A 19,011-nucleotide genomic window follows, 5' to 3' on the forward strand; every position below is an offset into this window, starting at 1 on the left:
TTTTAACTATTCTGCTTGTAGATTTATCTTTGAGCTGATTTCCTTAATAAAATTTATTTGTCCAAGTTCTGAAATGTGCACAATTTTTGTTGTAACCTACACAATACAGTTGCTTACACCTGGCGGAGTGTATTTGTGCAATTATTTGCCACTTTTTAGGAGCAAATCAGTGACACATCATGCACCAACATTTTTCAGTTTAAAAATGAATTGGGCACAAAGCAAAAAAAAACTGTGTGCCAGGAGCTTCAGAGAGATGCAAAAAAATGTGCAAATCCCTCCACAAAAAAGGAAAGAAAAAACATCTTATCTAAAATATATTTTCTATCTATTTATCTATCTAGATATATCCAACAAAAAAGGCAGCACTCCAGGTTCAAAAGTGAAAAATCAAGTGGATTGATTCATACCATAGGGGAGATTTATCATAAGTCTCTTAGAGCAGATCTATTCTAGTTGCCCATGGAAAACCAATCAGAGCTTGGCTTTCATTTCCACACAGCTCCTTATAAAATTAAAGCTGAGCTCTTATTGGTTTCCTTGGGCAACTAGAACATTTTACATCAGAAACATGATGATAAATTTCCACCCATATATTTATCTGTATATCTATCTATTATCTCATATCTACATACTAAATGTATTTGAGTATCTAATATATAAATATTATTTAGTATCTGATATATAAATAATATACATTTATTATATATTTAATTTATAAATACCCTATTTTTGGGACTATAAGGCGCACAAAAAATCCTTTGATTTTCTCAGAAATCAAAGGTGCGCCTTATAGTCCAGTGTGCATTATATGAAACATACTTACAAACAACAGCTGCCTTTTAATCAGGTGCGCCTTATATATGAACCTAGACGTTTTAGCATTTATCGATGGTGTGCCTTATAATCCGGTGCGCCTTATAGTCTGAAAGATACGGTAGTATAAATGTCCTAAACTTGAGAAAGGCTTCTGACTAAGAGGCTGAAATGCTGCACCCTAGGAATACAGAAACCACCTTAAATTTTATTTTTTGGTCTGCCGCCATTGTCTTTGAAGCCGCATCGGAAGGTGTATCATATCCAGGATGTGCACTGTACACCCTGTATACTGGTGCAACTGAATATTTATTGATTATTGAGAGATACAAGTAATCTATACCAACTGTCCTAGAAATGTCAAATGGTGCGGGGAGCAAGTCATGTCGATTTTTAGAATTTCTAATTGTTTTTTAGTTGTATATTGTGTGTGTCTTTTTATATGTATTGTTTTATTTTATCTGTGTATGCGGCTGTGATACTCTAAGTTCCCTTTGGGATAATAAAGTTTCTAATTTACTTATATATACATATATAAAACCTATGTCCTATTTATCAATCTATGTATCTATCTATCTCATATCTATCTATCTATTATCTATCTATCTATCTATCTCATATCTATCTATCTATCTATCTATCTATCTATCTATGTATCTATCTATCTAATATCTATCTATCTATCTATGTATCTATCTCTCTAATATCTATCTATCTATCTATCTATCTATCTCACATCTATCTATCTATCTATCTATCTCATATCTATCTATCTATCTATCTATCTATCTATCTATCTATCTCATATCTATCTATCTATCTCATATCTATCCATCTATCTATCTATCTATCTCATATCTATCTATCTATCTATCTATCATCTATCTATCTCATATCTATCTATCTATCTCATATCTATCTATCTATCTATCTATCTATCTATCTATCTATCTATCTCATATCTATCCATCTATCTATCTATCTATCTATCTCATATCTATCTATCTATCTATCTATCTATCTATCTCATATCTATCTATCTATCTCATATCTATCTATCTATCTATCTATCTCATATCTATCTATCTATCTCATATCTATCTATCTATCATCTATCTATCTCATATCTATCTCATATCTATCTATCTATCTATCTATCTATCTATCTATCTATCTATCTATCTATCTATCTATCTATTCTATAATATTTGATATACACACCAGGCGGCAGATGCGGTTGAATGATTGGGAAAACACAGTCGCTTTCCAATATATGAACTAAAATTGCCTTTCAAGATTTAGGCAAGATCCTTGACCTCATCTGATCCCATCCCCTTATAAATGACCCCTGATTGATTTTAGGGCGCCTCTTACAGGATGATAGTAACCCTCTTAAACCTTTTCTACACTTCCCCCACTCCGGTCACCCCAATGTCTTGCTTTACTATAAAGAACAGGTGTGCATTCAACCTAAATTGTCCTTATTGTTTTATAACAAGACCTTTTCATTTTCTTTCTAGCAGCGCCTTGTCCATTAGATGCAATTTAGCGGGATCATCAGAGCTTGAAAAAGGGTAGATCAAACAGTTCTTCAAATCCCAGCTGCGCGACCCCCAACCCAGCCGCAGCCCTCCACTCACATCTTCATTGCTGCACATGACACTGTCACGCTGCTTTGTGGAGCTTCGCATTCATTTTGGTCTCCACTAAGCTCCCGAAATAGTGTCTCTGTTTCATAGTGGTGCGTCTGAAAGAAAAAAAAAATCTATCATTGAGTATGAAATGTTTACTTCTCGCCAAGCGTATGAGTCAACTCCCTCGGATGCAGAAGCGTCTTCACCATGTAAATATAATAAAGCTACGCAGGTGTTTGCTTGCTGGTTGTAAAAAATGTAAAGTAATGTAAAAAAAAAATGAAGAAAACTGCTATTTTTGTGTAATATACATCTCCCCTGAAGAAATCCTTACTTCATTGTTACCTAGTTATGTGCACGGTTTCACGCTTGTAGATACGAGGCAGCACTCTCTATAGTCAGGTATCATATTTTGGGTATACATACTGGGACACACTGGCCAATGATGACGATACTCAGAGTACACATATCTTAAAGGAAATCTACCATTTGATTTCATGCATTATGAACCAAACATACCTTGAGAATGCTGTAGCTACACTGATGCAGAAACATATCTTAATTAATCCCTGAGCTTAGTGGTATTGCTTAAAAAAACAATTTTAACATTCAGGACCTTGGTAAAGCTGGATAGCTTCAGCCTGCCGTTCATAAACACATTGCACAGAGCTTTCTGAACTGCTCAGACAGGACTAATCATCTTGAGCTGGATAAATCATACACATCAGCTGGGGGATGGTGCAGCAATTGATTACTTCTGCCTGTCAGGCACAACACAGTGATTGCATCATTCTCTGGAGCAGTGCATACTTAATGTGAGAGGAGAAGCGCCGAGCCCCAGCACAGGAGCAACAGAGCCTCATTATCATAATCGTATCATTGTTTTTTCAGCAAAACCACTCAGCAGGGATTAAACAAGATATGTTTCTGCATCAGTGTAACACAACAGCATTCTCAAGGTATGCTTGGTTTATAATGCATGAAATCAAATGGTAGATTTCCTTTAAACAGATGGACATGTCGGGGCATGTTCATCTGGAGATGACTAGCTTTTCAAGACAATATGAATTACTGCATTGAAGCTGAGCTGTAATGCACCAAACAACCTGTATGCACATGGGGGAGCTCTTTTCTTAAAGAAAGTAGCCGTGGTTTTGTAATCCTAATATTATAATCACTGAATAGAGGATAACGGCCTAATTGTTGGGATGTTGACCTTTGGGACCACCAATAGTAACAAGAGCAGGTGTCAAATATGTTCTCTACCACTCAATTCGCTGCCTAGGGAGCTGACTGAGCCAAGCACAGCTGCTGCCTCACTATATTTATGTAGAGTTTGTGTGAAATGTGTAGCCCCATGCACTTATATCCATGATCAGTCTTGGGGTAAGTGCAAACGAGCAAGTGCTGCACCTGTGCAGGAATCCGGGGGAAGATTACAACTAACTGGAAATGGAAGGGGTAAGTGCTCCACAAACCATTCCACTCAATAGGGAGTGGAGCCCGCACCGCAATACAGGCAAGTATAGAATCTGGTGGGGTCAATCGGGTCAAAAGTAATAAGCTGTGTTCTGTCCATGAAAAAAAAGGACATGGTTGATATACAGTAGTGTGCATGTACATTCCTATATTAAAACATAGGAATGACAACCCCCATTCTCATGACCAATGTAGATCCTCATAGTCACTTCAATCCTACTCTAGTAGTTATTCCGCTCCAGTGGATAGGAAATAACTTGCTTCACCAGAAAGAAAAAACTTTATTGTATGCAAAAAACTCATTAGATCCCCCTAGTGGTGGCAGTCGGAAGGCATTATATGAAAACCGTAGCTCTGACCACCATAAAATATAATGGGAACAGAATTTTAAAAAAATTGGTGGCTCAAGTAAGAGCATACATCGTATATCCCTGTTATTTCTGGAAAAAAATATGTAGTTTGATAGGGAATATAACACAGGCAGAAAATCTGTCTTGGTGTCTACGTCACCCTAAGAAGTCTTAAATGTTCGGAGTAGACTGCATTGAGAGCCAATGTAATACTGGATAGCTATAGTCTACTTTTTGTCCTCTTAAGTTATATATTACATAAATAACATGTATGAGCAGCACTCCACTTACTTCTATGGGGCTACGGTGACACTGCCAAAGGGTTCAATTGGTTGGACGCCATCTGAATAGGAAAAAAGTTACTTTCCTCTGATGGGACGACCCATGTAAGAAGCGAGGCATGCAACTTTTACTGGGAGTCTTACTTATAATTTGAGAAATGATCTGTTTTATGCTTCTTTTTGATCTAAACAGCAATAACATACTGTAATAAATGTGACTGAATGACTAAGAGCGTCCCAAAAGAATCAGTTTCACAGGAATACAGGGATTCATGATTAAGCGCCTGGCATCAGCTCCTAAGTGATTTGGCATAGTCATGGGTGTTGCCATTTTGAAAATTTGGAATCTGCTATAAATTACTAATAGACTTCAGCAATGTGTTTATGACTAAAACGATTAAGGTTATATTATTACAATGTCATTGAAACGTAATTGACAGCACAAATATGTAGCTACTTACACAAGGCTAACATCCTGGAAGGTCTGACTTAGGCCTCATTCACACGGCCATTGGAGGACGTATATACGGCCGACATATATACGTCGGATATACGTCCCCCATAGGCTGGCAATGGACGCAAGGGGCCGTAGGGAGCGGTGCGGTGCAGCACATGTGCGGTACCGTTCCATAGCCAGGAGAATGATAGGACATGTCCTATCTTTCCCTGGAATACGGCGCCATGACCCATTTTTCTCTATGGAGACGGGCAAGGGTGAGCAGCACTCATCCACCATCCACTCCTCCTCTCCCTGGCACCGTGTGCTGCTCTGGCACTTCTTCTCTTACCCTAATTATGCACTGCTTCAGAGAATGATGTAATCATTGTGTTGTGCTTTACAGGCAAAAGTAATCAATCAATGCACCATCATCCAGCTGCAGTTCAGGAAGATCTGTGTAATGTGTAATGAATTACAGGCAGCATGCAACCCAGCTTTCCCAAGGTCCTGAATTGTATAATTATTTTTTGAGCAAAACCACTTGGATCAGGGATTAAACTAAATATGTTTCTGCATCAGTGTAGCTACAGCATTCTCAAGGTATGCTTGGTTCACAATGCATGAAAACAAAAGGTAGATTTCCTTTAAAGGAATAAATATCTGAATAGAAATCAGTAGATGTTTTGCTGCAAACAGGAGGCAAGAAAACAACATTAAAGGGAAAATATTACACATATCGCAGTATTAGGAGACAGGTGGCGAGGTGGGTGTCATGGCACCAGATAAATATATGGAAGCCAATGAGTTTAAATTTAGCACTGAGTCACTGGGAATGCTTGAGTCGCTCCATGCTCTGAATATACAGGTGTTTTTCTGTGATTCCACAAATCCGGATAACAGAGATGCTCATCGCTTTCCTTGTCGACATAACCTGCATGCGTAATATGTGCAGTCCCAGGGATGGCACCGAGGACTGGCATGTACCGCAGTGAGATCCATGCATAAACAGGCAGGAATTACACTCAAATATTAAAACACAATGCAAGTAGTGTAACAAGAGTGTTGCATTCCCCACTGAACCAATATTTAGAACCTATCTGTTAAATATTTCATATGTATGTGCAATAAAAATGTAGCACCATCCTCTACTCTAATAATACCGCAAACCATACCATCAAAATGTAACTTCTTCATATATATATATATATATATATATATATATATATATATATATACAGTGTCGGACTGGGTTTCCTTAGGCCCACCAGAGAAAATTAATCTGGGGGCCCACTCTTCATTATCCCCCAGAAAATATACTCTAGTAGCCTTCAAATTGTGTTGTTTTCTGATGGACCTCTAGGGTTCAGTATTGGGTTGAGCCAGGGCCCACCGGAGGATCCTCTGGTACTCTGGTGGGCCAGTCCGACACTGTATATATATATTTGTCCTCTGTACCTGTTTTGAAAACTATATATATATTTTTATAAGACGGCATTTATAGGGTTTGGCAACATTATAGAGCCACAGTATAGCAGTATTATTTAAAGCTAATATGTTGCCAATAAATGGTAAAGTGCATTTTAAGATTCTAGTTTCCATATTTAGATTTTCTAAAAATGAGAAAAACGAGCAGCACTCCAAAAGTCAGGTGTGAAGAAGGTTGTGGTCTCCATTATTTAATGTGAAGCTGTAGCGACGTTTCGGCTTGAACTTAGCCTTTTACACGCCTTGAAAAAGGCTCAGTACGAGCTGAAATGTCGGCTTCTTTAATCCAGTAGTGATGTTTACACAATAAAGATCAGTTTTAGCCCCCTCACTTTTAAATTTGATTCAGTTTTATTGCTGTATTAGATCCTATCACTCAGTGATGGTCAGTGTAAGATTCCAGGGTGTGGGCGGAGAACTCTCTAAGGAGATCCCTCTAGTGCTGTGAGATGCTAAGTGCTGACAATGTGCTGGTCTGTTGCTAGTAGAGTAAGTCTCTGCACACTGCTGCTTGCCGGCAGGAAGTGCCTGTGTCTTGTAACGCAGCAGGCAGAGAGCACTGCAGTGTGCATACAAGAGAAGCTATTCATAATAAGAGGCCAACCATAGCCAGAAGATTTACGGTTTGATCCAGGACTAATAGAGACAGGTTGGAATTATTCCTGTGAAACACTGAATTAGAGAATGTGTTATTTTGTTATCCTGAGTATATTTAAGAATCACCCCAGTGATAATATTTCACCAGCTTTACTTTTTTTCATAGTTTCTTGTCTTTTTTTTTTAAGTTATTACTGACTAAAGTGCACTACAGGCATGAGACTCCATTTGGCAGTGCAAATGGTATTTAACCCCTAGGCGCACCTGGACGTAATAGTACGTCCCTGTGGCTAGATACTTAGCGCACCGGGACGTAGCATAACGTCCTTCTTCTGGCACCACCTCACGAACGGAGCTGGCACCAGAAGCAGCGGCTGTCAGCTGTCTATCACAGCTGACACTGTGCGCTAACACCCGCGATCGGAGCCGGCGCATGACCATGGCGTGTAAGGGTGTTCCTGCTATGGATCGGATCCCCCGTGCCACCTACCGTGGGATCCAATGCTCTTCTGGGCAGCCCCGAAGTCTGCCGAGTGCTCTGGGGCTGCCCGATCTCCTTGGCAGTCAGAGTATTGGACTTGAACCAGCGATCAGAGCAAGTAAAAAACACTAAAGTTAACACATTAAAATAAATAAAAAATAAATACATAAAAATATAAGCCCTTAAATTTCTGTTTCCCATATAAACACTTAATAAAGTATAAAAAACACACACAAAAAAATGCCACATATTTGGTATTGCCGTGTCCGTAAAAATCTGTATAATAAAACAGAATCATTACTTGACATGCACGGTAAACACCGGGGGAAAGAAAAGCAAAAAACGTTCCGAAAAAATATAATTTTTAATTAATACCTTTAAAAAAATGATATAAAAAGTGATTTAAAAAATGTTACGCATTCTAAAATGAGACCACTAAAAAGAACAACTCTTTTCACAAAAAATAACCAGATTTGTCAGACGAAAAATAAAAAGGTTCTGCGTATGAAAAAATAACCTAAAAAAATGCTCTAAAAAGTGATTTAAAAAAGTTACGCACTCTAAAATAAGACCACTAAAAAGAACAATCCTTTTTGCAAAAAATAAGCCCTTAACCAAATTTGTAAGCCGAAAAATAAAAAATGTATGCATATGAAAGTCGGTGATGCTAAAATTAACATTTTTGCCAAATTACTTTTTATTCAGTAAAAATGGGAATGAAAAAAAAAAACTATAAACTGAGGTCTTTTCGTAATTTTGGAGACCAATAGAATAAAAATAATATACTATTTTTACGATATGGTAAACGGCCAAAAAAATAGCAAAAAAATGTTGCTAAAAATTGATGATTTTCATTTCCTCAACCAACAAAGAGTTAATAAAATCTCACCAATTAGCTATAGATGCCCCAAAATTACGTACCAGAAAAGTGCATCTCATGTGGCAAAAAAATAAGCCCCTATAGGTTCTTCCCTTCTATGCCCGGCCGTGCGCCCATACAGCAGGTTACCACCACATATGGGGTATCAGTGTACTCGGGAGGAATTGGGTATCACTATTTGTGGAGCCTTTTTTCATTTAATCCATTGCAAATGTTTAATTTTCCACCCAAAATGAGTGTATTGTCGAAAAATATTACAATTTGTAGACTGCACCTCCATTTTGTTTTAATCCCTATAAAACACCTAAAGGGTTAACAAACTTCTTAAAACAATTCTAGCTATTATTTAGGCCTCTCACAATTAATTAAAAGTTGAGCAGGTCCATCTAAATATTAGTTTTGGTGATTTTCCCAAAAATATGAAAAATGGCACCTAAATTCATGGCATCTTATAACAGTCTAGTAAAATACGTGGAATCTTAAAAAACCATGCCAACATAAAGCAGACATTTGGGAAATGTAAGTTATGAATTTATTTGGGTTCTTTGACTATCTGCATCAAAAGTAGAGGATTTGAAAACTTTGAAAATAAAGAATTTTTCCAAATTTTTGCCAAATTTAGTTTTTTTTCATAACTAGACACAAAAGATATCATCCAATTTTTTAAACTAATTTGAAGCACAATGTGTCACAAGAAAACATTCTCAAAATCCCCTGGATATCTCATGGCGTTCCAAAACTATAACCACTTATAGTGACACAGGTCAGATTTGAAAAATGGGACCGCGTCCTGAAGGCCAAAAGAGGCTGAGTACCATAGGGGTTAATCTTTACAACCTGCCAGAGTTACCTGGGGCCCGACCACCCCAGGAGGTCTCTTTGTGACCAAAGATTGGGGGGAAGCCTGGTTGTACACCAAGTGTGAGCATTCACACCCCACATGTAAGGCCTAGACACCCCAAGTTTGGTATGGGGTGAGAGGTAGCGAGGAACCCTGGTGATTGGAAGCAATAGCCTGGTTGTGCTATCTTCTAATCAAAAGTTATGGGATTTTAATAATAACACAGAAAGTACCTCTCAAAAGGAGGAAATGCAGACCTCCCACTCTCAGTGACATCACAGCCAGGGGGGTCAAAAACCCACTGGGTTTGAATTAGTGAATCTGAAAAAAGGCCTTTGTCAGTCTAGGTACTCTTATAATCAGAAGGCTGGTCAGATCTCTCCGTGCTGATATCTCTCTATCTGATAGTAAGGGTATTTACTTTCCTTTATCTTATAACTGTTTGTATGTACTGTATGTATATAGTTTTAGAACTTTTCTTTAAATCTAACAAGTTTATGATTTGAGTGTATTGTACCTAAATGTATATTAAAGTTTTAACTTTAATAAGCCTCTGCTTGTAGCCTTAAAGAATCTAAGTTTCCGAAGGGATTGCGTTCCCAGGTTCTTTAACATAGCCTAGGTAGTGATGGCGAACCTTTTTTAGACCGAGTGCCCAAACTACAACCAAAATCCACATATTTACCGGGAAGTGCCAACATGGCATTTTAGGCAGTAACTTATTGTTATCTGTTCATCCACATCTTTCAATCATACCGACCCCCTGTGGTCACCAATACAGTAGAAAGAAGGCAGGAAAATTCAGACTCTCGTTGTAGCTGCCCACAGAAATGGCTCAGAGTGCCACCTCTGGCACCTGTGCCATAGGTTCGCCACCACTGCCCTAGGTAGTGATTGCATGTTCTGTGAGATCATCACTGTGCATTGTCTGTGTGGTATAAGTACTTTGTGGGTGGTGGCAGTGAGTTGGTGTGGGTGCTGAGTGTTTAGGGGTAAATTTAGCGTAAGGCCGCCATATGGTGTAAGTGGGCGGGGCTTAATAGCTAAATTCTGGGACTCCATAGAGTAGTTGCATCCCCTGGTTGGACTCAAGAGTGGTAGTTCATCACAACCCCTTTAACTAAAGATTCAATCATGTAATTGTAATAGCTTTAAAAGAAAGTTTATGTTACTATAGATATTTTATTTTTTCAGGTGAAGCCATCTGTTACACAGATGTTATTGGGTAATTTTATGTACTCCTCATAATGTTCTGTGTTACTTCCAGAAATAGTCCTTCTACATTGAGATGACATATACTGTCACTTCATGATCAATGGTTATTTAACCACAGTGCTCGTCATAGGGCAGTGATGGTGAACCTTCTAGAGACCGAGTGCCCAAACTACAACCAAGATCCACTTATTTACTATGAAGTGCCAACATGGCATTTCACGTAGTAACTTATTGCTACCTGTTCTTCCTCATCTTTCAATTGTAGCGACCACCTGAGGCCACCAATACAATTGAAAGAAGGAGGTCAAATTCAGACTCATTGTAGCTTCTCTCCAAGATCTCTCTGTAGAAGAATGGTGGGTCCAGCAGGGTGACCCCCAAAAACATAGCAGTTCTGTCAACACCTTCTCGCTTTTCTGGCAGTTACAAACAGCCAAGGAAATGTTGCTTTAAAATAATGCTGAGAGCAGCATCTCTTAAGTTGCCTGGGAGGGCAGATGGATTTGGTCCTATTTGGTGAACTCTGTCCTGAGGTGATTGTCTGAGTGCCCACAGAAATGGCTCTGAGTGCCACCTCTGGCACCCGTGCCATAGGTTCGCCACCACTGTCATAGGATATCAGAATATTTCCATGGACGATAACACTCCCATCCCGGTGCTGTGCGGAGGCTGCCGGGCATCTGGCCATGGTCCTGATCAGCGAGGGCTCATGAAGTTGAATATTTATTGATCAATAAGTGCGGAATAAGAATTACGTTTATTTTTTATTCTTGAGACCAAACATATCCAGTTATTGAATCCTCTACTTCCACCTGATCATAGCATTGATCACCTTATTCTTGGTATTACCAGAGAATGGGTCACATCCCGCCAGGAGGTCATATAGGATGATTGGTAACATGGGCGCATTTATTGACCTGTGGTGGCCTCTTAGTGTCAGGAGCTGCTGCGGGGATCATGAAGACTGCGAGGTTGTAGTAAAACGAAGGTAGGTGCAGGTGCATAAGCAGGAAGAAGAAAATCATACTTATAAATGAAAGATGATATTTATTTCTGAAATTGAAGAAAATTAAGGATTGGATAACTCCTAAATTTAGTGACCTGTTCCTAGTATCTAGTGGTATCTACCATATGTGACATGGAGCCGCTGTATCTAAGCTGCTTTTTTAAAGGACCATATATATATATATATTTATTTATTAAATCTGCTTTTTCACCATTATAGATTTGAGCTGCTGTATCTAAGCTGCTTTTATAGAGCGTTGACTACCATACACAGAACTGAGCTTCTGTATCTAAGTTGCTTTTATAAGGTATCTGACAAGTATAGAGCTGCGCTACTGTATCCAAGCTGCTTTTATAGAGGTATCTATCACATGTTGATCTGAACTGCAGGATCTAAGCTGCTTTTATAGAGGTATCTACCATACACAGGTCTGAACTGCAGTATCTAAGATGCTTTTATATAGACATTTACTCTATGCAGAGCTACACTACTGTATCTAAGCTGCTTTTTTAAGGACCATACATATAGTAAAGCTGCTGTATAAAAGCTGCTAGTACAGAGGTAAGTACCACACAGAGATTTGAGCTGCTGTATCTAAGCTGCCATGTTCTAAAAATGGGCGTTACTACTACGGATAAGCGGACCTTTTAAAGTTTAGGTTGAGAAATTCAGTCTGGGCCCAGGTCCAGGTACTCACCCCCACCAGAGTACCACACACCCAGCATCCAACGTGGGTGTTACCAGAGAGGTGAGGGAGGGTGAGCCGAACATCAAAACTGAACTTCTTGTTGAAGTCGCACCTGTAATGGTCAACATGGACCCTAATATTGCAGTTGGGCCAATTCATTAACAGTTACAACACTATCTCAAATATGGATAGATAGATAAATAGATCTTGGTGACACTACCAGATTGGGGGGTTATTAAATTCTTCTCAATTTTTGGACGTAATACAACTGATGGGCACTCGCTGATCTTTTGCACTGGGGCTTGTGAGTGTTTAGCTTCTCCCCATACATGATGTATCCTGGCTGTGTCACATGTGTCTCAGATCCCTATAGATTTATCCTAGTGTATTAGTTGTAAGTAAACAATCCGTGTGCCAACATCCGGGCCCGGAGGAGACCACATTGTCAGATTATACGCTATTATGCAATGTTTATGATATTGACTTCAGGGAAAATTCTGAAAATGATCCTTCGCTGACAATTCTGAAGGGATTGTAAGAACTCAGGATAATTATTATTTACTGGGACTTGTTATAATGTATCTTTAGAGTCTTATCACCTGCTTCCAATGTAATAAACGCACAATGCAAGGCTCTGATTGATCATAAATACAGAAATAGTACAAATGTTATCATTGCATGAGGCCAAGTTTACATCTCCAATGTTTTTTTCACCTCTATCTAATAATCAGGTGATTACAGATCCATTTTCTGATAGGAAGCAAATGAACACAACTTTAATATGGCTGGACTATAATGGGTATCTATTATCATGCTGTATTTTTTATTCCTGGGATTCTTGACAGAATTTGCCATTGAGTCGTCAAAGGTGGCCAACCTGAGTGCCCAAAACAACAACCAAAAAAACAAAACCAACTTATATATGGCAAAAAGCCAACATGGCAATTTAACTATTAACTTATTGCTTCTTGCTCTGTTACAGTTTACAATAGTTTCAGCATCACAAGGACATAAATACTGTAGAAAGAAGGATTATTATTGTAGCATCCATCCATGGTCCCCCTAACATGAGGAATAGTGAGGTCTGGAGCAGGATCTCTACTGATAATCCAGCTCTGTCCACACCTCCAAAAGCCTCCCATAGTCCCAGGTAGCCAAGGATGTCTTGCTTTAAAATTGCATATCAATGTTAAAGGGCACCTACCACCACAAATCTACCTATAAAGGTAGATCGGGTGGTAGGTGAATCAATGGGACGTGAGGATAGCCCTTTTAAGGGCTAATCCTCACGTCCCCGCACTGTTTTATAAACTTTTATTACTTATATATGTTAATTTACTTATGCGGCTACCGGGGCGTGGAGTAGCCGCATCTGAGGTTACACGAGGCGGCTACTCCACGCCCCGGTAGCCACATTACCCCTCCTACTCACCATGTTCGGCGCGCAGCTGCTCGTAGCTGCGCGCCCTCGTCCGCCGATCCTGCCGTCTGCGCATGCGCAGAACAGCAGGCCCGCGCCTGCGCAGCCCCGGCTTCAGAGCAGTGACCGCGCAGGCGCGGGCCTGCTGTTCTGCGCATGCGCAGACGGCAGGATCGGCGGACGAGGGCGCGCAGCTACGAGCAGCTGCGCGCCGAACATGGTGAGTAGGAGGGGTAATGTGGCTACCGGGGCGTGGAGTAGCCGCCTCGTGTAACCTCAGATGCGGCTACTCCACGCCCCGGTAGCCGCATAAGTAAATTAACATATATAAGTAATAAAAGTTTATAAAACAGTGCGGGACGTGAGGATTAGCCCTTAAAAGGGCTATCCTCACGTCCCATTGATTCACCTATCACCCGATCTACCTTTATAGGTAGATTTGTGGTGGTAGGTTTCCTTTAAATAAGGCACAAACATCTGGAAGCAGGAAAAATATCAAGACAAATTAGGCATAAACCAGGATTACTGCTACCCAACAAACTGTGGTGAACTGCTGGAAAAAGGCGCAAGAAATTGCACAAATACCCAAATGCGTCCATGAAGTCACTAAAATACAACCAAAGAACGAGCATGAGACTAAGATAAATCTGCCGCTATGTATCCATAACACATATGTAAATATAGTATCATATATACTCTACCACACTTATATACATACAAATGCACCCACACCATATAGGTGCACTCAAATACAGGAACACATAAATATATATACCCTAATAACCATACATTACAAATAATATCACAGCAAGGAATACACCATATAGATAAATATATACCAGCTGGGAATATACTGCACATTATACAGTAGCGGCAAAAATTGTAGTACACTCAAGTTCTACCATAAGGGAGAAATAGACATTACTTACTGTATAACTCAGTCAACCTTCTACCTTTGATCTGTCCTAGTCTTCATCTTGGTGGCTCTTCTCCGATGACAATTCTTCTCTTTCAACTACAGAACTCCTCCCATGCTACAGAATATATCACAAGACGTCTTTTGCTCTGTGCAGCACAACTCGAAACTGCGCCCCTAAAAGCACCACAGTCATCTACATTTTTCTATGTCACATAGATAAAAACTATATAGCACCAACTAATTGTTATACAGAATTTGTTTGTTCCCATTGATTAATATTTAGCAAATCATTACCCCCAATAATTTACATGTAATCCTGCAGTCCATCATTAATTAGAACAGCAGAGCAGCTCCCCGTCAGCAATCCATATGTAATCAGCATTGTCCCCAGTAATTAATATGTAACACAACAACTTCTCTTACTAGTTATTTCAGTTAATTTAACTAATAAATATACTGTCTAGGAGCCATTAAAAAAATAAACATGTTACTTACCTTGCCTCCCTGGTACGGTGTTCCCCCTCGTCTTCTTCTCATCGGTCTGCACTGAAGCAGGCAGAGACATGTCCCTGCACTCTGCTGGCCTGCGCACACTGTATGACTCTACGATGTCATCACGGCCATGCCATATAGTGAACAAAGGCAGAGCCTAGGGATGTGCCTGTCTTGTCGCTGAATCAATTGTATGTGTGTCTTAATAACACACATAGAATTGATTTTCCATCTCCTCTCTTGGGCCGTTACCCCTCTGTTGATAGCAGTGACAGGACTGTCAACAGTATTATAGTTGTGTTATAGTAATAATAAGAGTTATAACCCAGGCCTGAAGCTCTTGCATGGGCTCTGGGAAGGTCTTTCAGCCTGAAGAGCTTTGTGCTCTCTGCTCTGTACTGTTCCACAGTCCTGCCCCTTTACAATGAGTAGGAGCTATATCAGAATTTTGGTTGGATACTTACAGCAGAGAAGATGGGAGGGGCAGTGGAACAGTTCATTACAAAGAACAGAAAGCTCTTCAGGCTGAAAGACCTGCCCAGAGCACTTAGAAGAGCTGAAAACCTGGATTTGAAGCCCATTTTCACTCTTATTACAAACAAATGTATGATAACACAGCTCTTTAGGTCTTACACCAAGAACTGCCAGCATTTTATCATAGTCAATACTGGTGAAAGATTCCCTAAAAATTCTGTAGATCTATGAAAGTCAATCCAATGATGAGCTGAATGCACTGGATAATGAAGGATTCCTGCTCCTCTTAATACATCCTAATATTCCTATCATTACTGCTTTGTTTGAGAATTCATTAAAATAATTGAAGCCATTACTGTATCTTTAATCATCACAATATTATCAAGCAGGGAGTGCTAGCACCAGGACGGAGGTAGGCTTTCTTGGCTGCCGGCATCCATCTCCCATACAATCTCTGAATGAGAACTATTTGTGCTGCAGAATATATGTGACATCTCGGATATGTACATCTGTTGGAAGCAGTTGTTCGTATTTTTCAGGAGCGCAGTCTTGGTTCTGCACATGAGCTCGGGATTACCTATACAAAACTGCAACAGATTGGCTTTTTGATCAAATACAGATGGGTTATCAGTATGACCCCGCTTTAAGTATTGACATGCAATCTGCAGATTTAATTCACACAAAGACAGATAAAGATGATGAAGAAGATTAAATCACTTCTCTCTGCCAATGAACTGGTGCTCGGAGAAGAACGAGAGAAGAAACGGGAGAAGACAGGAGGAAGGGAGATATTTGTGGCAGCTACAACATTGTCTACAGAGTACAAATCTCGTGCTACAATATCCATCTACATATACATCAATCTATATACAGGCAGTCCCCGGGTTACGTACAAGATAGGTTCCATAGGTTTGTTCTTAGGTTGAATTTGTATGTAAGTCAGAACTGTATATTTTATAATTGTGGCTCCAGACAAAAAAAAAATTGGAGTTTCAAAATTTTTGGCTGTAATGGGACCAAGAATCATCAATAAAGCTTCATTACAGACACATTACAGCTGATCATTGCAGTCTGGGACTATAGTAACATCCAGAGAGCTTCACCAGAGGTCACAGTGGGCAGAGGGGTCCGTCTGTAACTGTGGGTTGTCTGTAAGTCAGGTGTCCTTAAGTAGGGGACCGCCTGTACTGTATATAACCGTCCATAGCCGAATCTGTAATATCATATAAAATCAATGGAAAAAGCCAAGTTTATGATAACTGCAACTATTAAGGGGTTAGATTTGGCTATATTTGTTATCCATCTCCTATCTACAGTATATGGGCCACATTTATCACGGCTTGTATGCGGGCGTACAAGCCGTAATTTAGTCGCAATTCCAGGAGCAGTGCTGGGAATTGCATCTTCTCCGCCCAATTCACAGGTTGGGGCGGGGGCGTTGCAATCTATCTATCATCTATCTATCATTTATCTATCTATCTATCTCACATCTATCTATCTATCTCATATCTATCTATCTATCTATCTATCTATCTATCTCATATCTATCTATCTATCTATCTATCTATCTATCTATCTATCTATCTATCTATCTCACATCTATCTATCTATCTATCTATCTATCTATCTATCTATCTATCTCATATCTATCTATCTATCTATCTATCTATCTATCTCATATCTATCTATCTATCTATCTCATATCTACTGTCTATCCATCTATCTATCTATCTATCTATCTATCTATCTGTCTGTCTGTCTGTCTATCTATCTATCTATCTATCTATCTATCTATCTATCTATCTATCTATCATCAATATATTATCTATCTATCTATCTATCTATCTATCTATCTACCTATCTATGTTATCATATTCACATATCTCCTATTTTATCTTACATGTATCTATCATCTCCAGTGTAATCCTATTCTGCAATTTTACAAATTGTGAGTGTAAATACAAAGAATATAAGCCAATTTAGAAATAAAAAAAAATCTAATCATCTGTCTCTTTAAAGACCCATCTATTTCCTACAACTATAATGTACATATCACTTCTAGTAATGTACTTTGGTAAATCTCCTTAGGGTCATGTCTAGATGTCTACCACCTGAAAGGTCACGATCCTATGACTCAGATTCCCTATGACCTGCAGATGTTACTGTAGTTACATTGGACCATTTTATTTCATCAGTGTCACTTATAACCAGGAACGTCACTTTGATATAATAGATAGTGGGGCCGCCTGGTGTCTGTGGAGTAGTTCAGAGCATAAATGGTGTGGAGTATGCTCCTCCGCATCAGCAGTGACTTCCTGTATTAGGACAAGTATATACTCTTCCTAGTGATGCTCTGAGTGCACCAGTATGATTGGCAGCAGGAGACTGAGTGGTCCCCGATACCCGGCCTGGTCCCTGACACCCGCCTGGTCCCTGATACCCGGCCTGGTCCCTGATATTTGGCCTGGTCCCTGATACACAGCCTGGTCCATGATACTCGGCCTGGTCCCTGATACCCGGCCTGATCCCTGATACTCGGCCTGGTCCCCGATACCCGGTCTGGTCCCCGATACACAGCCTGGCCCCCGATACCCGACCTGGTCCCGGATACACAGCCTGGTCCCTGATACACAGCCTGGTGCCTGATACACAACCTGGTCCCTGATACTCGGCCTGGCCCTTGATACAAGGCCTGGTCCCTGATACCCGGCCTGGTCTCTGATACACGGCCTGGTCCTTGATACAAGGCCTGGTCCCTGATACCCGGCCTGGTCCCTGATACACGGCCTGGTCCTTGATACACGGCCTGGTCCCCGATACCCACCCTGGTCCCTGAAACAAGGAACAAGGTCTGATCCCTGATAAAAGGCTTGGCCCTGCCTGGTCCCTGATACACGGCCTGGTTCCTGATACCCGGCCTGGCCCCTGATACACAGCCTGGTCCCTGATACAAGGTCTGATCCCTGATAAAAGGCCTGGTCACTGATACACGGCCTGGTCCCTGATACAAGGTCTGATCCCTGATAAAAGGCCTGGTCACTGATACACGGCCTGGTCCCTGATACAAGGTCTGATCCCTGATAAAAGGCCTGGTCACTGATACACGGCCTGGTTCCTGATACCCGGCCTGGCCCCTGATACACGGCCTGGTCCCTGATACAAGGTCTGATCCCTGATAAAAGGCCTGGTCACTGATACACGGCCTGGTCCCTGATACAAGGTCTGATCCCTGATAAAAGGCCTGGTCACTGATACACGGCCTGGTCCCTGATACAAGGTCTGATCCCTGATAAAAGGCCTGGTCACTGATACACGGCCTGGTTCCTGATACCCGGCCTGGCCCCTGATACACGGCCTGGTCCCTGATACAAGGTCTGATCCCTGATAAAAGGCCTGGTCACTGATACACGGCCTGGTCCCTGATACAAGGTCTGATCCCTGATAAAAGGCCTGGTCACTGATACACGGCCTGGTTCCTGATACCCGGCCTGGCCCCTGATACACGGCCTGGTCC

General features: G+C 40.4%; 1 long non-coding RNA gene across 1 annotated transcript in view; it reads right to left on the minus strand.

Annotated features, from left to right (window-relative positions):
* Positions 1 to 14,635, minus strand: part of LOC140120691 (uncharacterized) — a 36,483-nt gene extending 21,848 nt beyond the window's left edge. The window contains exons 1-2 of the long non-coding RNA XR_011853950.1: positions 14,542 to 14,635; positions 2,457 to 2,563 (exon numbers count right to left, since the gene is read on the minus strand). This is a non-coding gene — a long non-coding RNA (uncharacterized lncRNA). The remainder of the gene's footprint in view (positions 1 to 2,456; positions 2,564 to 14,541) is intronic.
* Between the last annotated feature and the right edge of the window lie 4,376 nt (positions 14,636 to 19,011).

This window comes from Engystomops pustulosus, chromosome 3, assembly GCF_040894005.1.
Source record: "Engystomops pustulosus chromosome 3, aEngPut4.maternal, whole genome shotgun sequence".
Classification (NCBI taxonomy): Eukaryota; Metazoa; Chordata; class Amphibia; order Anura; family Leptodactylidae; genus Engystomops; species Engystomops pustulosus.